The sequence below is a fragment of the Prinia subflava genome, chromosome 3 (genome assembly GCF_021018805.1).
Source record: "Prinia subflava isolate CZ2003 ecotype Zambia chromosome 3, Cam_Psub_1.2, whole genome shotgun sequence".
Taxonomy (NCBI): Eukaryota; Metazoa; Chordata; class Aves; order Passeriformes; family Cisticolidae; genus Prinia; species Prinia subflava.
In genome coordinates this window covers 670313-687824 of record NC_086249.1, presented here as the reverse complement: position 1 = coordinate 687824, position 17512 = coordinate 670313, and the positions used below count along the sequence as shown (strand labels likewise).

General features: G+C 41.8%; 1 long non-coding RNA gene across 3 annotated transcripts; it reads right to left on the bottom strand.

Moving 5' to 3' along the window:
- Nucleotides 1–134: 134 nt before the first annotated feature.
- On the bottom strand, nt 135–16420 carry LOC134548743 (uncharacterized). Of its 3 annotated transcripts, none has more exons than XR_010079883.1 (4): nt 16332–16420; nt 15488–15960; nt 10310–10393; nt 135–9791 (listed from the first exon to the last, which is right to left on the bottom strand). It is a non-coding gene; the product is annotated as an uncharacterized LOC134548743 (long non-coding RNA). The 3 variants fall into 3 exon arrangements; XR_010079881.1 differs by having other exon boundaries at nt 15492–15960; XR_010079882.1 differs by having other exon boundaries at nt 15492–15741.
- Nucleotides 16421–17512: the final 1092 nt, after the last annotated feature.

Below are 17512 nucleotides of genomic sequence, written 5' to 3'. Positions count from 1 at the left end.
CATTTTACTGTTGATATTGTAGTTAAGGCTAAATTCCAATTGGAGTAAACCAAACTAAAAATACAAACCCCAAAAACCATTTATCTTACCTGTCCTGGGTATCCACCTATGTTAGAACTTACAGTAACCCCTAGAGGGGGCTCTTGGTTTTCTCTAACATCAGTTATCCCATGAACTAAGTCACTAGGCCCTTCATATACTTCTTCCTTCCTTCTGTTTTCTTTTTCCATCAACATTAGTTCCAAAATAATGTAGTTTATAATTGTGGATAAATGTCCAGATTTTATTTGATATGCAAATACTGGAATAGTGGGTTATGAAACTAACAATTTTTGTGTTTACCTTTGTATTGAAATAAGTATTGGTTTGGGTTCTGCTATCCATAGTGCTCAGGATTGAAGAGAATAATATGTTAAAAAGGAAACATTCCACATTTCCTTCTTAAATAATAACCCTGCCAGTATGTCATTGTAGGTAGTTAAGGTTTTGATTGGGACATTTTACTCTTGTTTTAATGAAATCACAGCAATCAACAAAAGTGAAGAAGTTATCCTCTTAAGTTGTGAAAGTTCCACATTGCTACAGAATGACAAAAAGTGGCTTAATACTGATGTTATTGGCAGTGGGCTGTCAGTTGTGCCTTGCATAAGTCACCATAAGGAATGGCGTGTATTTCCATACCCAGTTTTGAAGGGCCCAAAGCAGTTGACACAGTTCTGGCTTGTATCAAATTTTCATTGTCACCTGGGCTCTTGCAGTGCTTTGAGTGTCCCTGGCATATCTGGAACTGGAAAGCCATGAGAATATAAGAGCAAGAGTTTTCTTAAGTACTTACAACTAAAAACACTTCCCTAAGTTACAGTTTCAGTTTTAGGTGAAGGTACGTGCTCTCCCCAGCCAAAAATAGATACCAAGAAATGGCCTAAGGTGAATTCAACCTAATGCATTCACTATACTGTTGAGTTCTGGTCCAGTTTATTCTGATGTTTATTGCAAGACTTCGTCTGCCTCTTTAGTGATGACTGGAGCAAAAGTATGGACAACCACGGTGGACTATTTGACAGTTCTTAGAAGACAGAAAATTGTCTTCTAACAACACCTCAAAGCTTTTCATGTTCCTATGAGAAGTGATTGATTTAAGGTTGGCAAGTTGAAGCACATGTTGGGGATGTCTAGGGGTGATGTAAGAAATTTAGAAGAAGGAACTTTGGTAGTCAGTGTGTCCATTCTTGACACTTCTCTTCCTGCTTTCACAAATTTGAACTTGTTTGTCTTCAGATTCTTTTCTTGAATTTGTCTGTTTCAGCACTTTGTCATATGAATACCTTTACAAATAAGAAATAGACAAGATGAGCTAAAATGTAGAGTAGATATGTTGGGGGGGAAGTAACTTGATTTTTGATAATGACAGTAAGACAAGGTGCTTGGAGCATTTGGCCCTCTCTCCTTTGCATGAACTCTAGGTATCACTGCCTGTTCTTTTGTCCTTCGTGGCAGATGTGCAGCTTTTTTCTACCGGCCCTTGGGATACTTCATCCCCTTCTCACAGCCCTATAAATATCAGCAAACTGCTAAAAATAAAGCATCAGTATGTAAATTAATATTTGCATATCCCTTGTCCCTCATAAGCTGCATCTTCATTCCTGAAATTATTTTGATGTCCCTCCTTGGAACAGTAGAAAGAGTGGGTATGGGGCTGACCATTTTTGGTACTGGGAATTAGCAGGCAATAGGCTTGTATCTTATCAGAAAGCTGTGGATAAATTGTAGAGCAAGTGAAATGGCATTAATGAGTCACTTTGAATTCAGCTGTTTATTGAATGTGCTCTGGTACTGCAGTAACACATGGATTTTCAAAAAAGGATGCTAAGAAAGTGAACTGAAGTTAGAGGAAGTACTGAAACTAGGGGGACTTTATGTGTGCTTTAAAGATGCAGGGAAACACAGAAGACTGCATGTTTTCTGGAAAGGTTAAAGCATTGCATTGACTGTATTTTCAGTCTCAGTATTTCTGCCACTGACAAAACAAGCTCTTGAAATTTCAGGGCAAAATAGAAAAAGGGCCCTTAAGGCCCTTTGAAGAGAACACATGACCAAATCAGTGGGATTAAAAAAAAAATTTTAAAAAGCCACACCTATCTAAAACCTAAATCAAAAATCTTGAATTAAGAATATATGCTTTTGTTTCTAATGCAGAAATGGTTCCTGAAGTCTAATGATTCCACAGGTGAAGGTGGTTGTTCATCCCCGCAGGTGCAGACAAAGGCAGATGATTTCAGCTTGGCAACATCCAACCCAGAGAAGACTGATCATAATTTAGGATAATGAACTAGCAAAATACTGCTTTGGGTTTTGCCTGTATTGGAAAAAAAAAAAGTGTGTTTAGCTCAGCTCCTTTCCCCGAGTTTTGAAGTAAACCATGAAGAATGTTTGCTAACAGCCTGTGCACGTTTTCCTTCCACTCTGAGGGACTGATCTTTTCCCCTACTCTGAGTCTGTCCTGAGAATCTTTGAATCTGTTTTCTTCCAGTATAAAAGAAGCACTTACCTTATGATAAATTTAGAGCATAACATAGCTTATCAAAGAGAAAGTTAGGGAAGAAGTTCTTTCAGGTGTATTTGTGGATTCCTGTGCAAGAAGAAATTGTTGGGACGTTTCAGCCCAACAACATTAGGGCTGAATGTTGTTTCAGCCCAGCATTTCAGCCTTCTGGTATAGAGGCAGAGTATCCTCATCAAATGATTTGGATTGGAATGGACCTTAAAACTCATCCAGTTTAACCCTCCAGCCATGGACAGGGACACCTTCCACTACACCAGGTTGCTCCAAGTCCTGTCCAACCTGGCCTTGAACACTTCCAGGGATGGAGCAGCCACAGCTTCTCTGGGCAATCTGTGCCAGGACCTTGATACTCTGACAAAAAAAAAAAAAAAGGCTTGAAAAAAAAATTAATTGTAAGTCTGAGGATAATAAACCAGGATTGATAAGGTGTATAGTATTTTCTGTCATTTACAGTCTTTTCTCTCCAATCAGCACAGATCCTGCAGGTTGAGATCTAGTAGCCTTGTATCTCTGATACTGGCAGTGAATTGAGAATTGCATTGGAGTTAAAGGAGAATTGCTAAGGAGTTAAACTGGGGGGGGAAAAAAATGGAGAACTTGGTAATACCTTGAGGCATGTAAAGCTATGACGGGCATTCAGAGATGGTTAGTCATCTTGGCTGGGTTTGGGAGGATGGTGTTTTCACTGTACTTTGGTGAAAAGTTGCTGAAGTGTTAAAACAGGAAAATCAGTACCTGGGAACTTGCTCATTAATTCTAGAGGAAAAGGTCTTTGAATTATTTGGTACAGAAAAGATATTAAAAAGTTTTCAAGCACTGTGGACTGAAGAGTAATCAAATGATCTTGTATCATTTTTGAAGCCCAAGACTGCCCCCACAGCAAGGGATTGAAACAGGATGATTTGTAAGGTCCTTTCCAGCTCAAACCATTCTGTGATTCTGTGATAACAATTAGAAATGTCCAATACTCCAGATCTGGTCCTACTCAAAACTTCCTATGATTTTAATTTTGTGCTATCCTTGGCCTCAAAAAAAAAAATAAAAAGGGGGGGTGGGGGGGTTGGTGTTTTGCTGTTACGGTTTTGGTTTTTTATTTGTTTGGTCAGGTTGGTTGGTTGGTATTTTTATGGTTTTGGTTGCGTTGGGTTTGGTTCGGGGGTTTTTTTGTTGTTTTTTGGTTTGTTGGTTGGGGCTTTTTTAGGTTTCTTGGTATTTTCATCAACTTTCCAGCTCAGTGAGGTTTTCAGCAGTTTTTAAATTTTCTGTGATCCTGTTTTCTGTAGCTGCCTTTATTAAATGGATTTAGAAAAGCTACTCTTGTCACCCAACTGGGAGTAGGTGATTAGGACCATGGGATTTTTTGGCTATTATTGGCTATTTGGCTACCCTTCAGAGAGTGGTAGGCACATCAGCCAGTCTTGTATGGACTACATATGGGGCTTAGACGCCATAGAATGGTTTGGCTTGGAAGGAATGAACCAAGATTATCTAATTCTGTCACTTGAATGTCCAAACTACCTCGCATGAATCCTTTTTGATGGCACTTTTACTAAAACTTTGATAATTCTTACTTGTAAGAGCCTAATTTATTACTCATTAGAGCAAATATTCTTGAGAAATTTTATGGTAAAAAAAAAAGCTTGTCAGAGCTCTTAGGCAGAACTGTCCCAGAACCTCATAGATCTCAAATACTTTGTGATTTCCTTCATGTCAGGCTCTACAAGAAGCCAGCTAAAGGCTCTGGAAGTCTTTTTGCACAGGCTTTTTTTGCGGTTAAGGATGCTGCCCAAAACCTGCATACAGCAAAGAGCTGGGAACAGTTCTTTGTTGCCCACACATCACTGAGGTTGGCAGGAACCTCTGGAGATCATCTGGTCCAACCCTCTTGCTCAAAGCGGGGTAGACTGCTCAGGACCGTGTCCAGCTGGGTTTTTGGAAACCCAGCATGATGAAAACTCAACAACCTTTTCCAGTGACCACCCGCACATTGTTTTTTCTTCTTTCCTGGTATGTGATGTGTTTTCTGATTTTTCTCTTGGTTTGTTTTGTGAAATAGAAATACTATATGGAGAAGAGGCTCAGAATGGCATGAGAACAAACTACAAGGAAGAAGCACAAACTTAGTGAGAACAAAGTGTCGTAGCTGCAGTGTTCCCAGAAAAAGGCATATTTGTTTTCCTCTCCAGACTTCAGTTTGTTCAATTCTCCCTGCAGCCAGTTCAGCACTGCAGAGACACAGGGTACTAACAAAATATTGTCATCAGATGTCACTTTGTAATATTTCTTAATATTAAAAAGGTGTCCACAGAAGGATTTGAAGGCTTGGAAATGTTTTTTTTTTTTCCAACTGCATCAATCTACAGGTGGATGCAATAGCTGTTACTGAGCATTGTGCATCCTTGTTTTTTTGCATGAAAATATGTAATACAGATCTATAGGTGACCACGGCACAGTTTTACCTCTTGATTTACGGCTTTTGTTCAAATCCACCATGTAAATGTGACACATGCAGGCCCAGGATGACTAATTTGAGAACTGAAGGGCTGCCTTCTCTGTGAAGCAGGGATTTTGGTCTGCGTGGAGCCTTGCTAGAGCCATTCCTTGAGGATGCACATACTCATTTGGTTGCAGATGGTGCTCCCCTCTGAGTTTGTCCTGAGGTATGCATGAGTTCTCCAATAATTGAGTAGACCAAAATGATAATAAAAATCTGCCAAAGCATCTTAAGACAACCCAGGAAGATGCTTCAAAGCAGAGCTTGCTAAGTACAGAGAACACAGGATAAGGCTTTACTGCAAGTAATTGTTACCAAATGGCTGTATTACAAATAATTGCTATGAAGTTTGACTGATAGTAGGGCATGGACTCAGTGACCAATTGCCTCATCTGATCAGCCACTATCAAAGTACCATAAGGCTTGGGGTTACTTTTGGTTAGGTTTAGCACAGGTGCTTTATGAAAAGTTATTGTTTAGAAATAAAATACGAACCTCAAGCTGAAATAAACTGGGGTTGAGGAACAAGGGTTGCAAACTTTAAATTTGAGGGTAAATGTAACCTGGATTCTTTAAATTCTTTCAATCAAGATGAGATGGTACAAGAACAACTCTGGTCCCAGAGCTTTAGTCCCCTTGCAAAGGTTGGGTAGAAGAATTGATCTGGTAAATTGCCTGATTTTGGATGCACATGGTGTGTACAGATGGAATGTGGGAAACAATAGTGTAGAGATGTCAGCAGGACAACTGGAGGGAAACTACCAAAATCCCCTACAGAGAGCTACAGCTCCTGTTATGGTGAGACACAGCCATGATGTGCACCTAGATGATTGATTTGGTAGTGGTAACCTTGTTTGCAAAACTTACAAGGACTCAAAAGGTTACCAAGTTCCTGACTGAGGTGGACTATGTCGCCCATTAACTGTTTTCTCCTTACCTTTCACCCCTAGAGAAAAAAAGGTTAAAATTATGCAACTTTATTCTTAAAGCTACTGGAAATTACTTTTCCTGTCCAACTTTTTTATGACAGTGAGATTTGTTTTAATTACAAATTACATTCTTTATCTTGGGTCACACAGAAGGGTGTCCTTTGTGTGATTTCCAAAGAACTTCATGATTTCCCTTTCCCATTTTCTCTGTCCTTTTCTTCCTGGGTGTTGTGGTCATAATGCAGTAATCTACAGCCTAGAGATTAACAGGACAACAGTAATGTAAGGAATGAAGGGTTTTAGGCCAAATCTAAATTAGATTCCCCTTGGAAATTTTCAAGAAATTCCTTAGTTAGTTAGGATGACTGTAAAAAAGCATGAGACAGCTTCCTCACCATAGGCCTAGAAGGTCTGGATTTCCATCCCATGGAGACTGCCTCACAGAACTGAGTTTTGCTGTGGGATGGGACACTAGAACATGCTGCCCATAGAAATGGTGGAATAGCCATCTCTGGAAGTGTCTGAAAGGTGTGAACGTGGCTTGGTGGTGAATATGGCAGTGCTGGTGTAACAATGCAACTCAATAATCTTTTCCAACCTAAACAATTGTGTGGTTTATCATTTGGAGGAGGGTGTGTGGCACTCTGAATGCATGGCACAGACCAAGGTATTGGTGTTTTGTTACACGTGCACTTTTTCTTTGGAGAAACACATGAGCTACTGCACAGGTCAGTGGAGTTCATGGGGCCACTGAGAAGCATGAAGGAAGAAAGTAAATGCCTTCTATAGCCTGGTGAGCTGAGCAGGTGAAATGACACATAGCCTTGCAAACTTCAGGTTGTCAATCACACCCCTGAGAGATGTGACATCAGCCATGCAATCATTACTCTTTACCTGTGGGACAGGTAAAGAGTCCTGGATGTGATGAAATTAAACAGTTCAAAAGCAAAGACAGGCATTATGATGACCCCTAAGGATCTGGGGAGTCTCCTGTGAGGAAGCTAATGTGTTTTCATCCTTCACCTTGTTTTTTGGCAGGGTGCTACACAGTCCTCCACAAATAAATGAGTCCACACTACGAAAACATTCCCCATTGCCAGACATCCCATTTTCTGCTGCATGCTTGTTGGGGGTTAGATTTGCCTCTTTTTCACTCACAGAATTTTTTCCCAGAAGTTTCTAAGAAACCTTAATGACAGTACTTAGTCAGAACAAAGAGGAGTACTTGAAGGACATGGCAGCACAAGGCTACACCTATTGTTTTTGAGTCTCTGGGAGTGTCCCTCAGAGGGGAGAGATGAGGAGCTTTGGGAAAGGTAAAAAGACAGAGCTGGGGCAGGGGCTCTCTCTTGCTCTCAGCATCGAGGAGGACGGTCAGGCTGCCGCTGGCTGCAGGAAGAGTTCACAGCCATCACTCTGCCTCTGCCTCGTCCTGGGAAATCTACCCTCATCTGCTCCTGTACCCGGGAATCCTGAGCTCGTTTTCTCCAGCCTCCCCTCACCGCCACTGCTTCTTCAGAGCTTTGAGGCTCTCCTGCTGCTCTGTAGCCCTGCACTGCCCAGCCCTGCCGGGACACCCCTGCTGCTCCAGCTGCCAGCACAGAGCTCCTCATCTCATCCACCAGCCCGGGACTTTCCTTCCTTCCAGTTCGGCCTCTCGGGGTCTGCAGGGGCACCAGGATCAAACTGCCCGGGGCTTTTTTGTGAAAGAAAGCCCTCAAGGTTCTTGGTTCTGTTTATTGCTAATGCTGTAGTTGTTGTTTGTTTGTTGTTTTGTCATATATACTAGTAAAGAACTGTTATTCCTATCCCCATACCTCTGTCTGAAAGCCGCTTTAATTTTCTGAATTAGAATAATTTGGAGGGAGGGGATTCAAATTCTCCATCTGTATGGAGGTCCTGCCCCCTTCCTAGCAGATACCTGTCTTTCAAACCAAGACAATGCTATGACAGTGTCCCTTAAAGTAATGATAGTTTTTGCATTATTTTTTAAGCTTCCTCATGAACCCTGGTATATAATAGGCAATGGAAACACCAGGATGCACTTGGACAGATTGGATTTTATTCCGATGGAAAATGGTGATTGTTCCTCTTACAGACTTAAGAATCTGTTTCTAACTTACAAGCTAAAAGCTTCCACTTTTTGGCTTGATGTTTTACGCAAATTCAATGTCTTGTAATTTGAGCCCTCCTTTTGTTATATTCCACCCATCCAGCTGATCATATTTCTTGTAGAGTCCCAAGTTTCCACCAAACCACTGCAATAAGCTCAATGAAAGAGGACTCCTGAAATTTCTCACTCCTGAAATTCTGGTGTGTGTCTTTCTGCTGTGACTTGTCCATCAGACTTGTCTTCTGCTTCCCTCGGCCAGACGTGTTTTGTAATAGCAACTTAAAATAACACTATGGCTGCTGTTGGAATATCACCAAAAATATTGCTTGGTATTTAATTTCTGCATTTAATTTCTTGAAACCAAAATTAATTTTCCAACTCAGGAGAGCTTAGTGTAGATATCTTCTGGTTTGGCTTGGCAGGGAGTCAGCCTACACAGGTCCATGACATGTTCCATGCTGTGCACAGTGTCTTGGCTACAGTCTTGTTGTTCTTAGTTTGTGGCTGTAATGTCTCCATTTTGCTATTGTGAGGTGTTCAGATTTGTCCTGTTCTTTCACAAACATTTTGCAAAACTTCTTCTTAATCCTAGTGCCTTCTGTTGGTCCATCTTCTCCTCACCAGAGAGGAGTCACTAGGGGGACTGCTCAACCTCACTCCTGCTTCCTTTTCCTTGCAGTCTCATATTAGTACACAGATTTAGTTTTCTGTTACTATTATTTACTATTTTGTCACTATTCAGGCAACACCAGTTCCTTCTGATCTATGTAGGATACTGCTTGTTTGTATAATAAAAAAGCAAGAAACCTCTGCAATTTCTAATGCACCAAGGACAAAGAGTAGCTCAGGGCCATGAGTAGTGTGGATAGGTTAAACCACAAAACTAAAGGCCAATTATAATTTGGATTTCATAGAACCATAGAAGCCTTGGGTTGAAAGGGACCTTTGAAATCACCTCATTCCAATCCTACTGCCGTGGGAAGGAACACTTTCCACTAGACCAGGTTGCTCCAAGCCCCATCCAGCCTGGCCTTGAACACTTCCAGGGATGGGACAGCCACAGCTTCTCTGGGCAACTTGTGCCACAGCCTTATTACTCTCTGGTAAATGAGTTTCTAATCTAAAATTCTCCTCTTTTAGTTTAAAACCATTGTCCATTATCCCCTCTGGTTTTCCATGGGTTTCTCTGCCACAGCTTCAATTTCTGTTTGCTTTCGGATACAGCTACTCACAATTCATTGTTTCATATGAGAAAAGTAAATAGTTTTGCCAAAGTAATATAACTTGATCATAATGGAAGTGAAAAAAGACTGCTGCTTGTAAAAGACTGTCTCTTTTAATTGGATGCTTCATTTTTGAAACATGACTTCATGATGTATGTTTCTGGTTTTCTTTTATGAATTATGAAGGATTTTGCTGGCAGAAAACGTATGTGAGTTTTAAATTCAATGTATGATTTCAGTCTGTCCCCTTCAAAAACATACAATTATTGATGTAAAACACAAATCAAAGGGTCAGGTCTCTCTATAGGATGCCACCTGCATGAAGCTCTCTAGGAATATAGCCAGGCTTCTCCAGCCATGCTGTAAGCTCTCTCTCTTGTTTTCCAGGAGGCTAAATAATCCCATGCAGATGTGTCACAGCAAACCTAAGCCAGAACAGCCCAAACTGCATCATGCTATAAATGGTTTCCTGTAAAAAACAATACCTAATCAGTTTTTATGTTGCACTTTGAGTGTGGTGGCAGGCTGGTCTACTTCACAATCTTTTGACAAAAGAAATAGCTCTAAAAAATCAATACCAGAAAATCCCAAAATACTTAATTTGGTTATGCCATGTTCTATGACCCTATAGATAGGAATTTTTCACTACAAGAGTGAATTCTTCACTATGGGCTTGGATGATCTTTAAGGTGCCTTCCAACCCAAATCATTCTATGATTCTATGTGTCAAATGGAATAAAAAATTATGCTTCTGCATTTAATTTCTTAGTCTGCTGTTCTCACGTCTCCCATATTCTGCTTTTACAGGTGAACTTTTGTAATAGAACTTCTAAGCACAAAAGCCTTGTGCTGAAGCAAGGAGGACTGTGCTGTATCCGAATCATGGGAACATCACCTAGCAATGATCAGTTTTATCTTGGTACTGAACTGCCACTCTAAAAGCCACAAGGGAAGGTTGTTGTTTTAGAGAAAATGTGTTAACCTCACCAAATTGTTCAGATGGTGGGAAATACAGCTGGACCAGCTGTGGCTTCCAAGTTGAGAAGTATGCAGGAATCCTTTTCATGTAGCCTATGGAAAAAAAACAAAAACCATGAATGGCTGTAGTAGACCAATATCTTGCCTCTCATCAGGACTCATCCCACTACAGTCTCTCATGAGCAACAATACGATGCAGTGTGAGCTGTCTCAGCTTGGTACATTTATAATTATGTATTTCTTTTTCCAGTGGAAAACTGTTACAATAACAATGTGGTTGTAGTTTTGTGTGTGTGTGACACTTCTCCATGATATGGCAGCTGGGGACATGGTAGCACAGTGGTGCTGGTTTAATGAGTACTTGATAAACTTAGAGGGTTTTTTCCAACCTTAATGACTCCTTGATTAGTGTTTTCCTTGTCCTCAGGCCTTTTTTCAAATAAACACCAGTAGGCTGCAGATCTGTTCCTTCCTTTGGGGAAAGCATGCCTTTGTGGTGAAGAGGCTTAACAAGGACTCACATCACCAGATTCTCTGTGACCGCAGGCTAATAAATCACTTGCTTTGCTCTTCGCCTTGGCTCCCTAAGCCTTTGGCCCTCTACCTTCTCCACAGGGTAGTGTAAAGATAAAATCCATTTGTTATTGAGTCGCTTGAATACGTTGGCACTTAGGGCAAAATCTAAAGTACATTAAATAAAAAAATGCATCTTCTAGAGTCTTTTCTCTGGTCTCCAACCCTCCTCATGTAATTAACTGTGTCTTTCCTTGGGCCAGTTCGACATCCCAAGCTGCTCATCTGGTGTCCTCGCTCAGCAGTTCTCTACAGGGCCCTGCAACTTCTCTCCCCAGCTAGCAGCTTTTAACTGGCAAATCATCACTGTCTTCTAGCACAATTCCTCCCTTCCCTGCAATGTTCCTGGTGATGCCTGAAGACTAAGACCCAACTAACATCCTCTTCCAGGGCTTTCCCCACACTATCTGCTCCTCAGAGGAAGCTGTGCTTAATTTAGCCTTATTTTGCTATTAGATTATATGTTATTTATGTAGAGAGAGATTCTCTGATTATCTGTCTATAAGCTTTATTACTTAATTCAAGTCCATGTTTATGAGTTAGACTAAAAAAAATCCACAGAAGTCATAGCTATGACTATACAAATACAACCATGCAGTGATGTCCAAGGTGTTTGTAGCTCTGATACGAGAGAAAGTGTTTTACAGGCTTAGGTTAAGATGATTTAGCTGGGTTCAAAGGGACTGTACATCAACCAGTCCATGCTCTAGGTAGTAGAGCTACACTGTTTGAAACCTGCTTATGAGCTTCAATTCCATTATTTTTTTAATATTTTAAACTGCCTTTTGCTCTATTCCCAAATTATCTTCCCAATTCATAGAAGGTCGGGAGGTACTAGTTTGGTGACTATAAAGTAACAGGAGGTTATTCTGGCTTCTTCTGAATTGTCAAAAGCCACCTTTGTCTTTTGTTATTCCCTTTCTCCCGACTTAGGACAATACACATGGTCTCAGTAGCCTAACTTCATGGGCTGAAACTCTCACAGTAAGCCCAACAGGGTCAAGAGCACAGTCATGTGGTTGTCAAGATGTTACCTGTTAACACAACAATTGCTATTCATGACGTGTGTTCTCCTCCCCGCCTCTCTCCTGCGTGCGCGAGTTTACAAAAGTCTGCAGCTCCCGTTTTTTCCCGCCGAGGACATCCGCACCCCGCTTATCCCCTCACCGGCTGGCGCCATTCTCAGGTGTATAGGGCGGTGGCATTTCTCAGGTCTCTTCAGGAGCTGCATTTGCAGCATCTCTGCCTTATTCTGCTAGCTCACCCCAAAAGGATCACGCACGCTGTTGTGCCTCTAACAATGGATCCCGTACCGGCGGCTGAGCGACGGATGGGGAGACTGCGGATTTTTGGGGAAGTTCTGGGGAGGACAGGGGAGGTCCCGAAGGGTTTGGAGGAAGGGTCAGGGGGGTTCTGGGGGTACCGGAGGGTTTGGGTTTGGGTTCGGAGAGGGAGGAAAGGCATCTCGCTCCCGCGGATCCCCACTTTCGGAAAGATCACCCTCAAAGGCGGTCTGGGTGGCTGCCCCCACCTCCAGCCTGGGTATAGCTAATAAACATTCACGGGCGGCCTTCCAAGCTTCTTGTTCCTCAACAGCTCAGCATAAGGCTTGTTCAACTTTACCCCACGCTTTGAGGCTTTTGCCGCTGCCCGAGGATTTAGTGGTGCATTTGTTCCACACCTCCGAGTGCAGCACATCCACTGGACGGCCAATGGCCCCAAGCTCCAGGAGTCTTGCACCATCCAGTATATCAGGTTGCTCCAAGCACAGTCCAACCCAGCCTTGAACACTTCCGGGAATGGGGAAGCCACAGCTTCTCTGGGCAGCCTGTGCCAGGGCTTCACCATCCTCACAGGGAAGAACTTCTTCCTAATATACAATCTAAATTTACCCGCCTTCACCTCAAAGCCTAATCCAAGTCTTCATGTCGCTGGGTTGTTTTAGGCTTTAAATGGTTAACTTCACATCTTAGCTAGTCTTCCTCATCCTTTCATAGCTGATCATAAATACAGTGCAGTGAATGCCATTTATTAGATAACATTTGTAGGGTACCTTAGATGTGAACAGTATTTTATAGATTGCATGTAAGACATAACTCCCTGTCTAGGACGCTTTGAAATCTAAAGTAATCAAGTTTAACACTTGGCAGGGCATGAGAAAATATTTCATCACAAGGATTATGTGAGGTTGCCAGTGATTAAAAAAGAGGAGTGCTGATTGGAGAGCTGAATTTTAAGCAGTGCTTTGAAGAAAAGAAGACATTTGACAGATGAACACAGAGAAAAGGCAAAGCCACAAGGCCAAGGATGTGACGAGATAAAAAAAGAAATTAGATGAGAAGATAGAGATAAGCCAGTGCACTGTGAAATAATAGTCTGGATCTTGGTCCTGGGTGGAAGAACTCCAGTTGTGAAAGTTGGGGAGTAGTGTAGGTAGAAAAGGTCTGAGGACAGCTGTGTTTATAACTTCAACTGTGTGATTAAATACTGTGTGATTTCTTGGTCTCCAAGAGGGAAGTGTGGACTTAGGAATGAAAGAAAAGCATGAATGGTGTGCTGCACCAAGGGCAGAAAAGAAAGAAAAAGAGCCAGAGGTTTGCGAGTCAACACAAGGTGGAGAGGTGGGATCTGGAAGGAAAATGTGTTCACTTCTGGGAACAAGAAGTGTGTTTGAAATGCAGGTCTTGGTAGTGAGAGCTCCCTGTGTCAAGATAGAGAAGAGAGGTAAAAACCCAGTGCCAAGGTCCAGCATCAGGGCTGCATGGCAGGAGAAGCATGGACAAAATACCTCAGGAGAGAAGGTGGATAGAAGGAAACATGGAGAACCAAAATCATGATCCAGCCCAACACCAATACACAGAATAAGATTACAGATAGAGGAGCCCTTGCAAAAAGGTTTGTGGGAAAATGTTGAGGGACACCTGCTTCAATTTTGTTCTGTCAAAGACATCGCTCCCTCTGCCTTCTCCAATGTAGAGAAGCCAACTGCTTCTGCCTGGATGTGGCCGTTGTTGCTTATAGAATCATGGAATGAGTTGGGCTGGAAGGGGATTAAAGATCATCTAACCCAACTCCCTGCCATGGATGGGGACACCTTCATTAGATCATGTGTACTTCCAAAACCACAAGTCTGTGCCTTCTCTTGATAAAATTCCCCTTCAGATAAATCTACACCTTGCAGAAATCTTGATGGTTTCTGTTGAGCATGGCTGTTGCTTCCCTGTGCTCCCTTGTCTGTGTTGACCTGTCTGCCCCTTGCTTTATTCTTTGACTGTGAGTCAAGTAGACCCTCCAGCTGACCTTCAGGATGCTGCAGTGATGCAGGAAAGCCATGTCCTGGTCTAGGTTTTCCACCCTGACAGCTGACACAGGATGGGTTGTCATCCTTCTCTTGGCAGCACTGGTGGAGCTCTCTCCCTTGAGTATAGTAATATGTGTCAAAAAGAACACTCCACCTTTATGTTGCTAATTCGTACAAGAACCTGAGTTAAAAATCAGCATAATGATGTGAACCCAGGAGCTGCTTTGGGGCACCTAGCTGGGCACAGATCTGTGAAATCTCCTAGTTTAGCAATATAAACGCAGAGAAAATGAGCTGTCTCCAGCAGCAGCAGCATAACAGAAGAGAGCTGCCAGTTACTGATGAGTGGACAGGTGGGTGAATTACAGACAAAAATAAAGAAACACATTAAAAAATTCAGAAAGACAGCTTGTCCACCCGCCCTCCCCCCTTTTTTTTTTTTAATGCCTGTGCAACAATTTCCAGGAAAAAAATGAGGGTAGAAAAACAACAGCCTTTCACAAGCCAAAATTTGGTTATTAGTAGAAAAACAAACTCTTCTAACAGCAGCTGTTGTTTTATATGTTGGCCTTAAAGCACATAGTGTTATGAAACTTGGAATAATATTTAGCAACTGCAGTAATCCAGTTAATTCTTTTAATAGATGTTCACTGACATCCTGTTTATAAGATGACCCTGAGCATCTGCAGTATTACAAAGAAGTATTGTCATGACAAGGTGATTAAAGGAGGTTGTTTGCTTGGGGTGGTGGTGATTAATAACAGTTTGATTTACAGTCTAGAAAGTAAGTGAAGCATGTTAACACTTTGGTTGAGAGGTCTTCAGCTAGTCCTAGCTGACCTCAGCCATTTGAAGACTAAACTCTGGTCGGCCTTTTTATTCTTGGTTTTAATCAAAATCAAGTCATTTTACAAGACCTTGTAATTTGTTTACCTATTTGCACTATGGTTTTTGGCATTATTTATACTTGTTTTATTTGATGATGTTACCCAAACCATGTAAATCATCTGGAATTGAACTTGTGTGTTTATAAAAATCTGTTATTTACTTAAAGAGCTTTTAACTCAGGAAGTCAGAATGAAATCGAGAATAAGGAGAAGGCTGTGTAGAGATTCCAAGTTCAGTGCAAATTTACCAGGTTATAAAGTTTTCTTGAACAAATGTTCCCATGCAAGGATGTCCTAGAAGATATCTGTGCATGACTGAGGAATCTTATGCTGCTTGTGGGACTTGGAAATGGGGCCAAGTGCATGCACAACTACTTGAATGACTGCAGACTTACAATAGGCATGAGGTGAAAGATATTTTCTTACCAACCTGAGCCCTGAGCATCTTCACTGACATGTTGGAGGCGGGGAGATGTATATCCTCCAGTAGTGTAGCAAGGTGGGCAAAGCTCAAAGCCAGTTTCTATGCTGCTATAGCTGATTTCATCACTTCTTGCATCAAAGGAAGGAAAAGCAGAACAACAGCAGAGCCTGTGTCTCATTTGACCATCTTGGTGGCTGCCTTTTGCCAGTGTAGTGTAGGGACAACCTACATGGCCATAGTCTCTCCTCCACTCATCCTGCAGACAAACAAGAAGATTATCTCCAAAGACCTATTTGGCAACTTCCAACGGCTCCAACTTTTTTAGCAGAGAACAGGAGGGGGGTGTGGGAGGTGTGGAAACCTCCAGCCTGAGCAATTTGTACAGTAGTAGCAGGGAGTGTTTGTGATAGTAGCCAAACAACCTATTCTCCTGGAGTGCGGGAGTGTGCAGGAGCAAGTCCAAAATCAATAAGACCTAGAAACATAACAGCAATTAGCGCACATATACAATTAAACCTCTCTGCCTAAAATATCAGCTCAGAGCACATATTTACATACTTATACTTCCTACTAAAAATAAACAGATTAAAATCACAAACTTACTGTATGAGTAGGTGGGGGAGAAAACATTACATGTGAAGCATAGCATGTGATATAAATTTCTCTGTGACATGTATTCAGGCTCCCTTCTCATCTCACCCTCCTTGCAGCAGTTTAGATTGAGTTGCTAGACAATTCTTGCCCATGAATACCATGACAGTGGGTCTGCTTTGTGTCTATGTTGTTACTCATTATCCATAGCTAATTCAGCCACATTTCCAGGCAAAAGTTACCAGAAATTCTTACCTTATTTTGAGGTGGGTTCTTTTGTTTATGTGGTTTTCTAGTGTTTGTTTGCTTGCCAGATCCTAAGTTTGTTTCCTGGCTTTGCCACTTGTGATAAACGCCAATCACTCGCTTTTTGAAATTTATGAAAATTTAATAAAGAATAAAAATTGGTTACAAAAATTAATACAATAATAAAAGTTTAAAAAGGTTTTCAGAGACAGGACAAATAATGAGACAATAAGAGCAAAGAAGGTAGCCCGGGTCTACCGTCCCCCCTCCCTCTCAGACAAAGGCTGTGAAGGAGAAGGGCCTCCTTCGGGAGGAATGTCCCTTTTTTGAAGACCAAAATTTCAAAATTATGCAATCTTTATCTTAAGACAGACCCGTTTGCCCAGAGTCCCCCTTCTAATCCTGGGCGTCCAGGAGTTGGGCTTGACCAGGTGGTTCGTGTGGATTCAGTCTGGGTTGACCAGGTGGCTTCTGTGGATGCAGGGAGATCTGCATCTTGTCTTCTGAAAGTCCTAAGGGGGGGTTCTCTTCTTCTTGTTGTAACTGTTATCTCTGTTGAGAAACACCTCTGGGCCTCTCCCTTTTTTTTTTTTTTCTTCTTGAGCTAAAGAAAATATCTTACACACAATTCTTTTATTACTAAAACTTAATGCTAAAAACTACATTTACTATATTATTCAAATGTCAGTACAGCATAACTTTTCTACCTAGCATTATTGTATATAGTAAATATCTGCATAGAGCCACACACACAACAAGCCTTTTTCACACACTGATTCACTGGCATTGTGGGGACCAGCCTGCCCCCATGGCATGTGTTGAAAGTTAGTATTACTCCTTTTGTTTTCTTTCTCTCAGGGAATTTTCTCCCATCTGTTGCTAAGAGACAATAATGACCAGTACTTAAGCGAGACAAAAGAAGTAGCCACAGAGAAGGGAGAGGGGTGCAGCTGGCCGCACTATTGTAGCTGAGGGACATTCTCTTGGGAAGGGCAGAGATATTGTCAGATTCTGGCTGGGGATGAAGGGCTGGGCTTGGCTCCTCTCAGCATCGGAGAAGGACGGTCAGGCTCTGTTGCTTACTGGGGGAAGAACACAGTGCCGCCGCTGAGGCAGCCTCGTACCACTTCTCCTGGCATGGGTGAGCCTTTGCTCCTGATAGCAGCCATTGATCTGTGTTATAAACACCA